The following is a 15095-nucleotide window of genomic DNA, read 5'->3' as shown; positions in this document are numbered from 1 at the left end:
GTGAAGTTGCAAAGGTGAAGCTGCTAGCGCTGATGACGTAGCAGCAGAAAGTTTCCCTAGTGGTTTGGCTGAGATAATTAGGGAAGGTGGTTACACTGCTGACCAGGTATTTAATGTAGATGAGACAGGGTTATTTTGGAAAAGAATGCCAAATCGTACATACATTTCCAAGGAGGAGAGGTCAGCACCAGGCCATAAAGCTGGTAAGGAGAGGCTGACTTTACTCTTTGGGGCCAATGCTAGTGGCGATTTGAAGCTTAAGCCCTTGCTAGTGTACTTGGCAGAAAATCCCAGGGCTTTTAAGGGCATTTTCAAAGTCAACTCCCCGTCATTTGGAAGTCCAATAAGAAAGCTTGGGTTACCTTGATGGTCTTTGAGGACTGGTTCAATGACCACTTTGTGCCCTGCAGTGGAAAGGTATTGTGCCTCGAAGGGTCTGCCTTTTAAGGTCCTGCTTGTCTTAGACAATGCCCTGGTCACCTGGCTAATCTTAGTAATATGAACCTAATGTGAAGGTGGTGTATCTACCACCAAATACTACATCCCTCATACAGCCGATGGACCAGGGAGTCATTGCTAACTTCAAGGCATACTACCTGAGGAGGAGGACAATACGCGCTGCTTTACGGGCCGTTGAAGGTAACAAGGGAGTTGACTCTGAAAGATTTTTTTGGAAGGGCTACAACATTGCAGATGCTGTGACGAACATCGACTTTGAACGTGCTTGGGACGAAGTAAAGGTGTCGACTCTGAATGGTGCGTGGAAGAAACTGTGTCCGCAGTTTGTGAATAGTTTTAAGGGGTTTGAGCAGGCAGAAGGTGTTGAGGCTGTGACAAGGAAAATTGTTGGGCTAAGCAAGAGGCTGAAACTGGACTTGGAAGCTGAGGATGTCACCGAGCTGCTGGCATCCCACGGAGAGGAATTGTCATCGGAGGACCTCATTGAGCTGGAGAAGCAGATGATCGAGGAGGAGGAAGAGGCACCACAACCAAAGGTCAAGGAATTAACAATCAAGGGCTTGACAGAGGTTTTGCTCACCTGGAGAAATGTTTGGCAGCATTTGAGGGTGAGGACCCTAACATTGCCAGGTTTGAGAGGATTCGCAGAGGAATGCTGGATCTTACTACGTGCTACAGGGAGGCGCTGAAGGAGAAGCAGCTGCAAGAAGAAAGTGCAGTCTAGGCTAGACTCTTTCTTCGTGAAGAAGTCTTCAGCACCACCTGCCACCCTAGTCTAGGTAAGGATTTCTCAACTTTATTTTTATTAACTGCTGTAATATAAATTGTTATAACTTGTAATAATATTTATAAAAATGTTACTGCAATTTATATTTACATACTGTAGATACACAGCATAACCCAATAAATTTTATCATTTGTATCATTGCAGAAGTGACTCCTAATCCAGATTCCCCAGAACCTCTACCTGGCTATGAATCAGAACCTGAGCCTGAACCTGTACCTGCAGTAACCTCCCCAGCAGCTTCTCCAGCTCTATCAGGTAAGGAATTCCTAAGTGTTTAATTTTTATAATTTTCATACATGAAATCATTTGTATATACAGTACTGTACATATGGTACAAATTTTATATTTACTATCGCATAACCTAATTTATTTCATTATGTGCCATTCCAGATCTCTTTGGTAGTGATGACAGTCCTGACCCTCTGAAGAATTCAGGGTTTTTTGAAGTTACAGGACCTCCTGTCTCCTCTCCAACTTCACCAGGTAAGGAATTCTTAATGTTTTTTTAATGTTTTATAAATTTTTATAAATGTTACAAAAAAGTGTACTGCACTTCACCCACTGTACAGTACACTATTGCTTTAGTATTTGCTGTAACTTTACATAATCATTATCATTCCAGATCCCATGTTACAGCCTCCTCCCGGCCCAACTCAGCTGACCTTATCCCCTCTCCAGCCCCATCAGGTAAGGATTTCATGACTTTTTTTCTTTCAAATCACTTTATAAAACTGTATACAGTACAGTAGCTTATTGCATACATACCCTGTGTGGTAATTTCTATCTTTTATCATTCCACAAATGACAGGTGTCCCCTGCTCAACTCCAAATTCACCTGCACCAGTAGCACCTGCACCCATTTCATGTCCACCAGGTAAGGAATTCTTCACTTTTTAGAAATTTCTATTAGCCTACATTGTTGTTTTAAATTGTGTTATTATACTTATACAGTACAGTACAGTACTGCTGTGTACAGTATCATTTCTATCTTTTCATTGCAGACTCCCAAGCACCTGCAGATGCCACACCATAGCCCCCTGTTCTCATCTACCATATGCCCATCCCAGTAAGCAAGCCAACCACTAGAATTTGGTAAGAACACTTTCTGTTTTATAAATTGTTATACATTTTATAAAAATTAGTGTACTGTTTATGAAATCCACAGAAGTACTTTATTCTAATCTTTATCATGTACATTATCATTCCAGACTGACATGCACCTTTAACCTGACCTCTACTGGAACTGTACAAAACCTTCCTCATGTAGCCTACATCTTTCAAATCACTCAAGGTATTGAATTCTTCACTGTTTTTAATGTTATAAATGGTCATATGTACAGTACATTTGATAAATATAAAGTAACGTCTTCATTCTAATATTCCAGACTGCCCAGCACCTTTACTAGAGCTCCTCATCCTCGCGCCTCCATCTTCTAAAAATCACTGAAATTAGGTAAGGCATTCATATTTTTATTTTGTACTGTTGAACATAGGTTTGTGAAATACCTGAACTGATACAGAACAGTGTAACACATACAGTACAAACTCTGCAGCAATTTTATCCTTATCATTGCAGGCTCCCCACGCATACAATCTCCATCTCCCCCAACCTAGCCTGCTGTGGTTGTAACAGCTTTGACAATCACTGAATGAGGTAAGAATTCCTAACTCTTTATAATTTTTATATATTTATTATTCTACTGTAAAAATACTGACTGTTCTGTATTTATACAGTACAGTACTGTACTTTGTTGCATGCAGGACTACTGTACAGTATTATACGTACACTAATACTAAATTTTTACATTCCAGAATCCCCTGAATCATGAGGCCACACCATTTTTCCAGGGTTAGAAGCATGGGGTTTCCAAAATAAAAGTAAGGAATTCACTTTTTTTTTATCTTTTATAAACTCTTTGGTATAAATTACAGTACAGTACAGTGTACTGTACACCTGTGTTACTGTATAACATGTTGTATTTTACTTTTGTGCAGTGTATGTAGGATACAGTACTCTATACTTTACTGCATACAGGATTTACTGTACAGTACTGTACTTTGTAGTAAATTGTAAATTTTTACATTCCAGAACCACCAGTTTTGGATACACACCACATCAAAATGTAGGTAAAACATCAAGAAACAACATGCAGTATACCCAAAGGATTAAAAGTAAGGCTTTCATAACTTTTGTTTCAAATTTTTATACAATTTTCTGGCGTCGTATGCCATCGTTTTTTCGACGATTTTCGGGTTCTGACGCGGCGCAAGAACGGAACCACCGTCGTAAACCGGGGACTGCCTGTATTGATACAGGAGAGAAATCCTAACCAGTCGTATGAAGAATCTTGAGGAAGAGACATGCAGTCCCTGACCTTGTGAGCAAGTATGCCTACCGCCCAGTCTAGAAAGATCATAACCTCGAAGACTTTAAAAATGTTCTTCAGTAGATGCACTAGCTTGGAAGCCAAAAACAATCTTGGCCGAAGTAAACGCCAATCTCCTTGCCGAATCTATCAGACCAGAGAAATCCCCCTGGGAGGAGGCAGAAACTCTAAGAGATGGAGTGGCATGAAAGCAGTAGCTCACTCATGATAGTCTTGAAGGAGGAAAACTGAAGTCGCTGTGCCTTGGTCTCTCTTCTCTGCTAACCACTCTTAGATGTCACTCAGCGCTCACTTCACTAAAGAGGGGACTAACTTAGACAACTTGGAGGAACCAGCAGTGGGAGCTTCCAAAAGAATGTCGAAGCAGGGGAGGCAGGAGTAGCTGGAGAAAAGAAGCTGGGATAAGTAGCTAACAAAAACCTCAGCAAGGAGGCAAACGCCGTAGGAGTGTCACTCATCGTCTCCTGCTCAGCTACGATTTCCTCCTCGGAAGATACTGGCGACAAGGATAACTCTGCAGGCACCCTGGCAGATGGAGGAGCTTTCTAAAGTAAGCTCAAAATACTGTTGAGTTTACTTTGGATAGGATCAATGTCGGCAGGAGCTTTAACAGCAGTAGTAGTTTCCACAGCATGAGCGTCTGAAGCAGTTTGAATGGAAGAAAGACAAATGGACGTCAATGGGTGCTCCGATGACAATAACGGGTGGTTGACTTCTGAAATAAGTTCCAATACTGCTGGGCATTTAGACTCTAAACTACGATCCTTGGTCGACAACGCACACCTAAGAGGTGCCTGGTGCTGAACACCGATCCTCAGCCAAAATTTTATCAGAAGAAAATCATTCCAGGCTGCCCCAATGACTACATAAAGGGTGCTTGGGATCCTTACTCCTCTTGCAAGGAACAGTAGAAGAGTTGGCGTCCACTGCACACTTTTTCAACAGCTGTGACTTGCCAGAAGAGGGTCACTGATGCCTTTGGCTTAGTTCCTCAGAACTAGAAGACATAGAATGAACATCCACTTTAAGGCCTTTCCAAGGGCTTTGGCTGCAGTCTGGGAAGTGTCAACAGACTAAACCAAAGGGAAAGCTGCTCAGGAGCAGACCCACTTACCTCCCTTAGGCTACCAGTTTGACTCCTCCCAGGAGGTGGGGAGTATGCCAGGGACCTTGGCCTAAGAGGATCAGCGGGTCAAACAGTCACCTCCTCCACACACACACTGCACTAGCACCGGGTGCCACCGGGCGCTCTGAATCACCTTTACTATCCATCAGCACTTTCACCGAAGAGGATAACTGAACGATTGATTCCACAATTAATTCAAATCTTTTGTCAATTTTTGACTCAAGACTGGCCATGGTGTTGGGATCGGAAACATGAGAGCTGGGCAAAGGGAAGATTTGAACAGGTGGGTAGATGGGACAGGGTTTACAGAAATTATAGGAACATTCGTGTCTGATCTAGCAGACGAATCCTGACTAGCTAGTTTATTAACCTCCCTAGCAGTTGCTTTTCTTATTTTTTCCCCTAGCAAGTTTTTTCAAGTGGGAATCTAATGTTTTCCACTTCAAGTCCCAGTCATTGCAATCAGCACACCTCGAGTCAACCGAACAAATCTGTCCTCTACATATAGTACACATCGTATGAGAATCATATGATTCATTAGTCAGACGAGTATTGCAGCCTTTGCTGCGATACCTAAAGCTAGAAGCACTAGTGTCAGACATTATGAAAAGTTAAATAAGTTAAAAAAACGGGAATAAAGTCGTAATCCAATGATCAGGCCTTGCCTATCACTAACTAATAAACGCTGTAAGGCTTGCACAGAAATACTTCAACTGACGAAGAATTATCAACCAGGAAAGTACGAATTCCAAAATCAAGCTGCAGCCAACCACAGTACTGTACTTCAACCATCAGCCGGCAGAGACAAATTGAGCTCTTTTGCTAGGGTGTTCCTCTCTCTCCCAAAAGTGGGCAAGGAATGTCACCTACTCCAAACCATGAGCGTGACCCACAAATTCCAAAATTTTAAGCTGCCGATAAGTGAAACTAGTAAGTTATTTATATAAAAAGTTATTTTTATAATAAAACTTTTTACAGTGTACTTAATATGATTTACAGTGTATTGGTTAAGCTCATTCCAAGCTGGGCCCCAGACTGAACACAATTGTACGTATGATTCGATTCTATTTCTCTCTCTATCTCTCCTTAAGGATAATGTAAGATGTATGTTAAATTATATTAGTGTAAAGTGTTTTTGGATGATAGAGTATATTGTACAATATTTAAAATATTTGCTAATTATTTTCATTTTGTTTTCCAGTCTGCTTTTACTGGAAAATAAAATGAAAATTAGTGACTATTTTAAATATTGTACAGTACACTCTATCATTCATCCAAAAACACTTTACAGTAATATTTCAACCATTAGCGACCTTACCTTACCTTACAGTTCGTTCGGGTTGGCCCAGGTCCCTCAGTGTGAGGCACCTTTGATGTCTACCAGAGAATTGCTAACGCATCTTCCAGTATATTTTTCATCTTCCAATCTTGGATGGTTTGGGATGCATCTTAGATATTTGTCGAGCTTATTCTTACACACATCTACGCTCACTCCTGTTATGTTCCTCAGATGAGCTGGTAGCGCATTGAATAGACGCTGCATTATCGATGCTGGTGCGTGGTGAATTAATGTCCTGTGTGCTTTCCTTATTTTTCCTGGTATAGTTTTGGGCACTATTAATCTACCTCTGCTTGCTCTTTCTGATATTTTTAGCTCCATGATGTTTTCGGTAATTCCTTCTATCTGTTTCCATGCTTGGATTACCATGTAGCGTTCTCTTCTCCTTTCAAGACACTATAAATTTAAGAATTGTAGTCTTTCCCAGTAGTCAAGGTCCTTAACTTCTTCTATTCTAGCTGTAAATGACCTTTGTACACTATTTGTGCAATATCCTTTTGGTAGTGTGGGTACCATATTATATTGCAATATTCAAGTGGACTACGTACGTACGTTTTATAAAGCACAATCATGTGCTCAGCTTTTCTTGTTTTGAAGTGCCGGAACAACATTCCCATTTCTGCTTTGCATTTTGCCATTAGTATTGCTATTTGATCATTGCATAACATATTCCTGTTCAACATCACACCAAGGTCTTTAACTGCTTCCTTGTTTGTGACTGTCTCATTATTAGGTCCTTTATATGCATATAGCATTCCTACTTTATCACCATAGTTCACTGATTCAAATTTATCAGAGTTAAACACCATCCTATTTACCTCTGCCCATTTATATATTTTGTTTAGGTCTCTTTGTAGCGAGTTCCTGTCTTCATCACAAGCAATTTCTCTATTTATTCTTGTGTCATCTGCGAAACTTCTTACTACTGAGTCCTTAACATTACTGTCTATGTCTGCAATCATAATCACAAACAGCAATGCAGCTAACACCGTACCTTGTGGCACACCGGATATTACCGTAGCTTCATCCGATTTCTCATCATTTGCAATCACTATCTGTTTTGCAAAAATTCTTTTATCCATCTTCCTACTTTGTCCACAATGTTATGTTTTCTAATTTTTTTCACTAATATATTATGGTCTACCTTATCAAAAGCTTTTGCAAAGTCTAGGTAAACCACATCTGTATCTTTTTCATTTATCATATTTTTATATATGCTTTCATGGTGGACTAACAGTTGGGTTTGTGTACTTTTTCCGGGTACAAAACCATGTTGTCCTATATTGAACAATCTATTTTTCATTATTTTTTTCATTACCCTTTCATAAACTTTCATAATATGAGATGTCAGACTCACAGGCCTATAATTACTTGCCTCTAGTCTTGAACCTCTTTTGAAAGTAGGAGTAATATATGCTAATTTATGCTCATCATAAATCTTGCCTGTATCTATACTTTGTCTTAATAGTATTGCTAGCGGCTTTGCGATTGAATGAACCACTTTCTTTAACAATATGGCAGGTACGCCGTCTCGTTCTGCTGCTGATCCATTTTTAATTTCATTAATGGCCTGCACAATATCGACTTATGTAATATCTATATCCGATAAGTATTCAATATTTTCATCTCTTATTTCTGCATCATTCTTCATTATCAATTCTAGGTGTAAATTCACTCTTATATCTTTCTGCTAATATGTTACATATTTCCTTTTTTTCATTCGTTAATCGCCCTTCAATTCTTAGAGGGCCTATTTCTACTCGTTATTTTATTCATCTTTTTTTGCATATGAATAAAAAATTTTAGGGTTTTGCTTTATATTTTGTAGGGTCTTTTCTTCTAGGTTCCATTTTTCATTTTCTTTTGATTGTATAATCTTTTGTTCTGCATTTTCTATCTTACTTTTTAGTTCCATCACTTTCCATGCATTCTTTTCTTTTGCAAGACCTTTTTTCCACTTTCTGATTTTCTGGAACAAGATTCTTCTGTCTCTTGGTATTCGTGACTGATGTTTACTTTTTTTCTTCGGTATATATTTTTCCACTATTTCCTCTAATATTTTATATAATATACCGGTATTTACCTGTATATTATCACTTACAAATATGTTTTCCCATTCTTTGTTTAATACTTCATTTATTTTTTACCATTTTATATTCTTACTATAGAAATTGTATTTTCCATATCCTTCCCATTTTTTCGTCTCTTGCTTTTCTCTGTTTTCATGTGCTTTGGAACGGACTGTTAGTTCTATGACATTATGGTCCGAAATACTCGTGTTATACACTATTATTTCTTTAACATAGTTCACCTCGTTCACAAATACTAGATCTAAAATATTATCCTTTCTTGTTGGCAGGTGATTTATTTGCTGAATGTTATGTTCTAGTAGCATATCTAATAGCTTTTCAAATTGCCTCTTATCTTCTGCGCTACTATTGCTCTCTTTTTTATATGTATAAATACAACCACAGTCTCCTATTCATTCTTTCCATTCTAAAAAAGGAAAGTTAAAGTCTCCGGATAGGAGTATAGTCCAGTCCTTGTGATTTCTACATATATCATCCAATTTGTCAATTATTGTGTCAAACTCTTTAGTATTAGGGGGTCTGTATATTACAATGTTCACTAATTTTTCAGATTCAAATTCTACCGCTATTAATTCACATTCTGTGTTACTATATTTCTCACAGATTTTTCCTTGATTGGCATCTCTTCCATATATCGCGGTTCCCCCTTGATTTCTATTTTTTCTATCTGATCTATAAGTTCGGAAACCCTTTATCTGGTCATCATTACCAGTCTCTTGGGAATACCAGGTTTCACTTATATTCATTATTTCTATTTTTCATTTTGGGTTAGTTCTTCTAAGAACTCTATCTTTCTTTTTGAGTTACTTGAAACTAAACCCTGCGCATTCATCACTACGATGGTTTGCGTATTATCTCCATTATCTATGGGTAATAATAAGGATTTTCCCATGTCTCTTTCCTGTTCTGATATGTTGATCTTTTTTTCATTTCCAGAAATTTGTACATTAAAAAATCCAACTTTTCCATTATATTTGATCTTCCATCTTCATATTTATTCATTTTGTACGTATACCTGCATTTATCTCCATATCTGCACCATCCACTAGCATCATAGATACATTGCTTGTTCCTTGTGCTATATCTAGGTGCTGATGCCTCATATCGTGGTGCTGACATTTCGTAATGCGTTGTTGGCTTGCTTTTTGCCTTCATCACATGATCTTTGTTCCTTTCTTTATTTGTTTCATTTTTACCTTGATTTTTTATATGTATTTGATTTTGATTTTGGTTTTTCATGGCTACAGGATGCATGTACCTACATTTTTTAATAAACCTACATCCATTTCCTTCTCTCCAGTTTTTACATATTTTTGGATGTAGATCACTGCATTCCTCTTCATAGCCATCTAGATATGCACATTTGCCATAGATCTCATAATTGTGACATATCTTGGGATGTTTGTAATAACATCTTTCACCAAACCTGCAATTCCCTCTTTTCAAAAGGGTGCATACTGTGTCTTTTTCTTTTTTTTTTCTTGCTCTTTCCCATCAGTATGAAGATCCGGGTACAACCTCTTTGGGATTTTATTTTGATTTATCATGTCATAATTTATTTCTTCATATGTATGTTGCTGTATTGCCTCATATGTAGAATCTATGAGTTTCTCTGCATCCATACTCTTATCCTGTTCTTTGTTTTCATTACTCATTTCTCTCTCTTCAGTCTTATTTTCTTCTTTTCTATTTTCCTCTTCTTCTTCCTCTTCTTCATCCTCCACAATCTGTACATTAAGTCTTGATTTAATAACCTTGTCTATCCATACTAGACATGTTGAGCAAAATATTTGTGGCATTTTTATTTTGCTCTACTTCTGCACATGAAGGATGCGTAGGAACATGGCAAGCATAGCATTTCCTAATCAGGTTTTGTGGATTTACAATGCTATACCCCACACTGCATAGTTTACATGCTTTAGGCATCCGTTTGCCTATTGCATCAATCAATATATTCACTAATTTCACCATACTTATTTTCTTTGATGGAATGTGTTGATTTTAGTAGATTTTCTTTATAAGTCTTTTGATAACTTGAACTTTCATTGGTATCCTTTCCATTATTTTCATTATATTTTCTACAGAATTGCTCCATTTTGAAGGATCATATCCTTTCAATATCTGTGAATGCTTTCGCATCTTTTTGGTCGGAGTTGCTGTTTATCTCTACGATAAGCAAGGCAAGTTCCCTTCCTGCCAAGTCATCATACTGTATATAACCCAGGCACGCAAGGTTCCTCCATCGCTTGCCACTGTTGGTCGACTCCTCCATGATTTTCAGTTTTTAATAATTCACTCGAAAAAACAACTTGTTAGACGGTTTATCGCTCTAATCTGATATTATGCTAATCACCGATAGTTCACGAACACTTTTAGCTATATTTCATTCGCTAATTGTATGTTAGACGCGTAATATCGGGTAGATTATTCAGTCCAAGAATGACTACGTCTCACCGAGAGAATGTCACATCACACACACACACAGAGAGAGAGAGAGAGAGAGAGAGAGAGAGAGAGAGAGAGAGAGAGAGAGAGAGAGAGAGAGAGAGAGAGAGACGAATTGTACAATTGTTATGCTCAGTCTGGGGTCCAACCTGGGATGAGCTTAACCAATACTCTGTAAATCATAATAAGTACACTGTAAATCATTTTTATCATAATCAGTATTTAGTCATGAACACATTATGAAAAATACAATAATTAGTGAATTAATAGTGTTGCTCTACAAAAAAAGCAAATTACTGATAATTTTAGAGATACGGTCCATAGAAAAAATCCTTAATTGGTGAAAGTTCCCACAGAAAAGTGAAACATGTTCCACAAAATTCTGTGACAAAATGAAGCACGAAAAAGCGGGATAGCACTGTACACTTCTTGAAGGTCCAATGAGGCCATGAAGTCTCCATCCCTGATCCCTGCCAAGATCAACTGGACAGTCTCCATTTTAAATGGAATCGACTGTGTGAAGCTGTTCAATGTTGACACATCTATGGCGGGCCTCTATCCACCCAATGCTTCCTCCACCAGGAAGAGGCTCACCCCTTGGGTGAGTCACTCCAGTAAAATGTCCTCCCCTTCTGCTCAAAGGGGAGGACATACCCCTTACTGAGGGTCTGGACTGTCCATTCCTCCACTCCACACTGCTGCCACTGGCCACTTGTTCCCCAGATAGCCCCGACCTTAGTCTGATGTAGGGGTGGAAACGTCCAAACCTCATCTTCCCCATCCTGTTCCACTTTCCAGGCCGGAGGGGCTGGGAGGTCCAAAGGACAACCTTCCTTCCTCTCATGATTTTCCCTGAGTGGCTGGGAGGCCGTTGTAAAAATCTGGGTAGAAATGACTGTCTTGAGATCAGTGTGGGCCTACTCTAGGCCATTGTGCCGATCAACCACCCTCTTGTAGCCGGCTTGAGTGAGGCCACCGAGAGGGTGTCCTTCACGTCTTCTCCCTTCTTGGTTAATGCCTGGCTTAGCAACTCTGCAGGGAAGTACATGGTCATATCCATGAGGGGGTAATTCCTTAGGCCGAGCCAACCATCAGCTGAGATGTGCTTCTGAGCCAATGACAAGAGAGAGACCCTCCTTTTGAGGACATTAGCCAACGTGTGGGGTACATGCTTGGCCACATAAGACATGGCTTCCCTGTTGGAGCCATGTACTCCTTCATGGTGTGCAATTTTTTGGATGGTACGAACTCCTTCATATCTTTCATCCACACTCCCTGGAACCTGTCGAGCCAAAAGATGGCCCTTAACGCTATTCCCAACATCACTGTAGTTCATCATTTCCCCGCTGGTGAATTGGAGCCAATTTGGTGAAGACTACCAAATGGTAAGTTACCCGAAAGGCAGCAGACTGCAGCATTCACACTCCTGGGAAGGGAGTCAGCCTCTTCCATGATATAGTACTTGGCTTGGCTGGGAAAAGGTGGGAGCAGCAATTTTTGGGGCCTGGTGGAGGCTAGGGAACCTTCCTCCCATGCTACTAGGCTGTCCAACTCCTTTATAATGCTTGCTACCAACAGAGACCAAGGAAGTCGGATGGTTTGTTTGGCCTCTGGGGTGCTATCCATATGCTCCATATAGAAGTAGTTGGGTAGTCTTCATGCACCACAAAATTGTCTGGTTCTGGCAGGTCCAATTTTCTACAAATCTTGAGGATAAAGTCTGGCAGGTCCAATTTTCTACAAATCTTGAGGATAAAGTCTGAAGAGCTATTCTTCTCATCTGGCAGACCCAGGAGGGAGGACTCGATCCCATCCTCCAAGTATGTGGCACCTAGTTGATTTGATAGCCCCAGTATCTCCCAGTCTCTACTCCGTTCTGCGGGGTGGCCATCTGGTCTCTGACATCACGCGGAGGCTGATTTGATATGCCACCATGCCCACTGTCCCATCCTGGTGATCAATCTCTGGGACCATAATGAGAAGCATGGGGAACCTGCTCTGGTGTGGCCGCCTTCAGGAGAGTATTATTTCCGAAACGTCTCCCCAAAACCTGAAAGGCAAAGCTTCCCCGAATTATCGTCGATCCACCATCTTGGTGATTGGTGTTGGGAATGGTGTTAGGAGGAGTGATGCTCTGCTTTGTACTGCTCTTGCCTCAAGGAGGTAAACTTCTGTGACACTCTTCTGTAACATGATCAGACTCTCCTCCAGGGAGGTACTGAGGAAAACGGTTCTTCTGATGATGCCGGTGACCCTGTTCTGATGTGGCCAAAACTTTTTCTTGAGGATCTGCCAAAGAGCTTGCCAAACTGGGTCTAATTTCTTCTTAGTGGAAAGCAAAGAGAGAGGAAAAATATTCTTAACGGGCATGATGAGTAATGGTGGAGGACTTTGTAGTAGCAAAAACAGTGTGGGGGAGAGAAAAGGAACAGGGAAGGTTCTCTAGAGATAGGGTGGTCTTCCACTGCCTCCTTTCATACTTTCCCCACTGGGGAGACGTCCATGATGCACTCTCTCCAAATGAGGCCTAACAGGGACATTCCTGACTCCTGCACGAGATGCACACGGAAAGGGGATCAACACCTATAGGCGACATGAATTTTCTGCAACGCCTGTCCTTGACCACACAACATCGCACTTCATGTCACCCGTTCTCTTCCATCACTGCAGAAAGAAAGAGAAAGCTCACTAACACTCAGGTGTGGGGGAAAATAAAGACACGAACACGTATGATCATGTGGGTACTGAACAAGCACTTTCTCCAACTCTGAACTCACAGAACACAAAAATCTTTTTAATAGTTATGAAAAACTGCAGAAAGAGAAAGCTCGTTAACGCTCAGGTGTGGGGGGGGGGAAGACTGATTGATTAATTGAGAGTTATCTGGCGTCACAACTACCAGGGTCACCGACGCCGAAGGGGGGGGGGAAGAACACATGCCATAACGTGAGTACTAAACAAGCCCTTTCCCCGAACATGGAGAGTTCTCACAGAATGAAACAAAAATCTTTATAATTACATTATGAAAAACTTGGGATGTAATCCCCCTCACAAGGAAATCAACGCTTAACTGTGCAACATTCATGTGTTCTGAGAGGAGGAACGCACGTGTGAGACGCTCGCTCCTTCACTCCTTTGTCCTCCATTCAGGAACAATGACCCAAGCCTAACACACAACAACAGCGATAATCACCACAGAATTGAAGATATCGACACTAAACACGGTAAACAGGGTCAGGCAAATGCTAGGCACTGAGAGTACATGCTCCCAATCACACAAAATAGAATTAAACTATTATGAATGCAAAATGAGACACACGAATTGGAAAACGTGAAAGCGAGTGCGGCTGTGAAGACAGTGGGGAACGAGGTCGGGGTCAGGGCATGCCACGTGACCCAGGTAACGTTAGGATTTTTTCCGAGACGAGTCAAGAAAAGCCGAAGCTAGGTAAGCTTAGAGTACTCCATATATGAAAGCATAGGTTCATATACATGTCGGGACAAACCACCACCTACTGTCAAAAGCAAAAGAAGAAGTCTGCTTGAATTCTTCCTACACTATATGAGAGAGAGAGAGAGAGAGAGAGAGAGAGAGAGAGAGAGAGAGAGAGAGAGAGAGAGAGAGAGAGAGAAGAAGTCTGCTTGAATTCTTCCTACACTATATGAGAGAGAGAGAGAGAGAGAGAGAGAGAGAGAGAGAGAGAGAGAGAGAGAGAGAGAGAGAGAGAGAGAGAGAGAGAGAGAACTTTCACTTTTTATTTATCGGAGAGCAAATCACTGAAGTTTATGAACACTTCAATTCAAAAAGTGTCAGGAGAGCAAATCACTTCAAGTGATGATTTCTCAAAACTTAAATGTCTTTGAAAATTATCAGTACAAGGATGCCCGCATCACAAAACAAAATGGAATCAACTTATAACTCTCATCTGAGTGCACTCACAGTTGTAAAATATACTGGGGGTTGGGCATTTATACCCAATATTCTCTGCTGGCTTAAAAATTCACTCATCTGTGTGGCTGAAGAATAATCAACAACTGATGCTAATTGTATCATCATACAACAGAAAAGTTAACCTTACCCTTATTCTGCCCGACCCCTCGAACAAAAGCATCTGCTCACCTGCCAGTGCTATGGTAGGAAAGCAGCAACAAAAAACATTTTATCACCATTACAAATTTAGTCCTGAGTAAATCAAACATCTCTGACCAACATGGCAAACTTTGAATATTGTCAGCCATCCTTCCAAACACTAACATATTCAAGTTAAGGTTTTGAGCAATCTTTCTTCCCTTCTCCTGAAGCATTGGACCTCAAATCACATGTAGATATTTCTATTGATGGTTATATAAAATCTCTTAAAATACATTATTATGAATAAATGGCAGAAGATATGGGAAAATGAACCAGTTATTATAAAAGAGATTAAGTCCAATGTTGGAAAATGGAATTCATCACATCAAA

At 40.2% G+C, this 15095-nt stretch overlaps 1 protein-coding gene and 1 long non-coding RNA gene across 3 annotated transcripts in view; one reads left to right on the top strand and one right to left on the bottom strand.

Annotated features, from left to right (window-relative positions):
* orb (polyadenylation element binding protein orb) overlaps window positions 1-15095 on the bottom strand; it is a 208534-nt gene that overhangs the window by 22922 nt on the left and 170517 nt on the right. The gene's annotated exons all lie outside the window — the stretch shown is intronic.
* On the top strand, window positions 1874-2655 carry LOC136851738 (uncharacterized). The gene is made up of 5 exons (XR_010856954.1): window positions 1874-1933; window positions 2055-2120; window positions 2248-2338; window positions 2455-2537; window positions 2632-2655. It is a non-coding gene; the product is annotated as an uncharacterized lncRNA (long non-coding RNA).

Source organism: Macrobrachium rosenbergii, chromosome 24 (genome assembly GCF_040412425.1).
Source record: "Macrobrachium rosenbergii isolate ZJJX-2024 chromosome 24, ASM4041242v1, whole genome shotgun sequence".
Lineage (NCBI taxonomy): Eukaryota > Metazoa > Arthropoda > Malacostraca > Decapoda > Palaemonidae > Macrobrachium > Macrobrachium rosenbergii.
The sequence above is the reverse complement of the archived record's forward strand: the minus strand, read 5'-3'. Positions and strand labels throughout refer to the sequence as shown.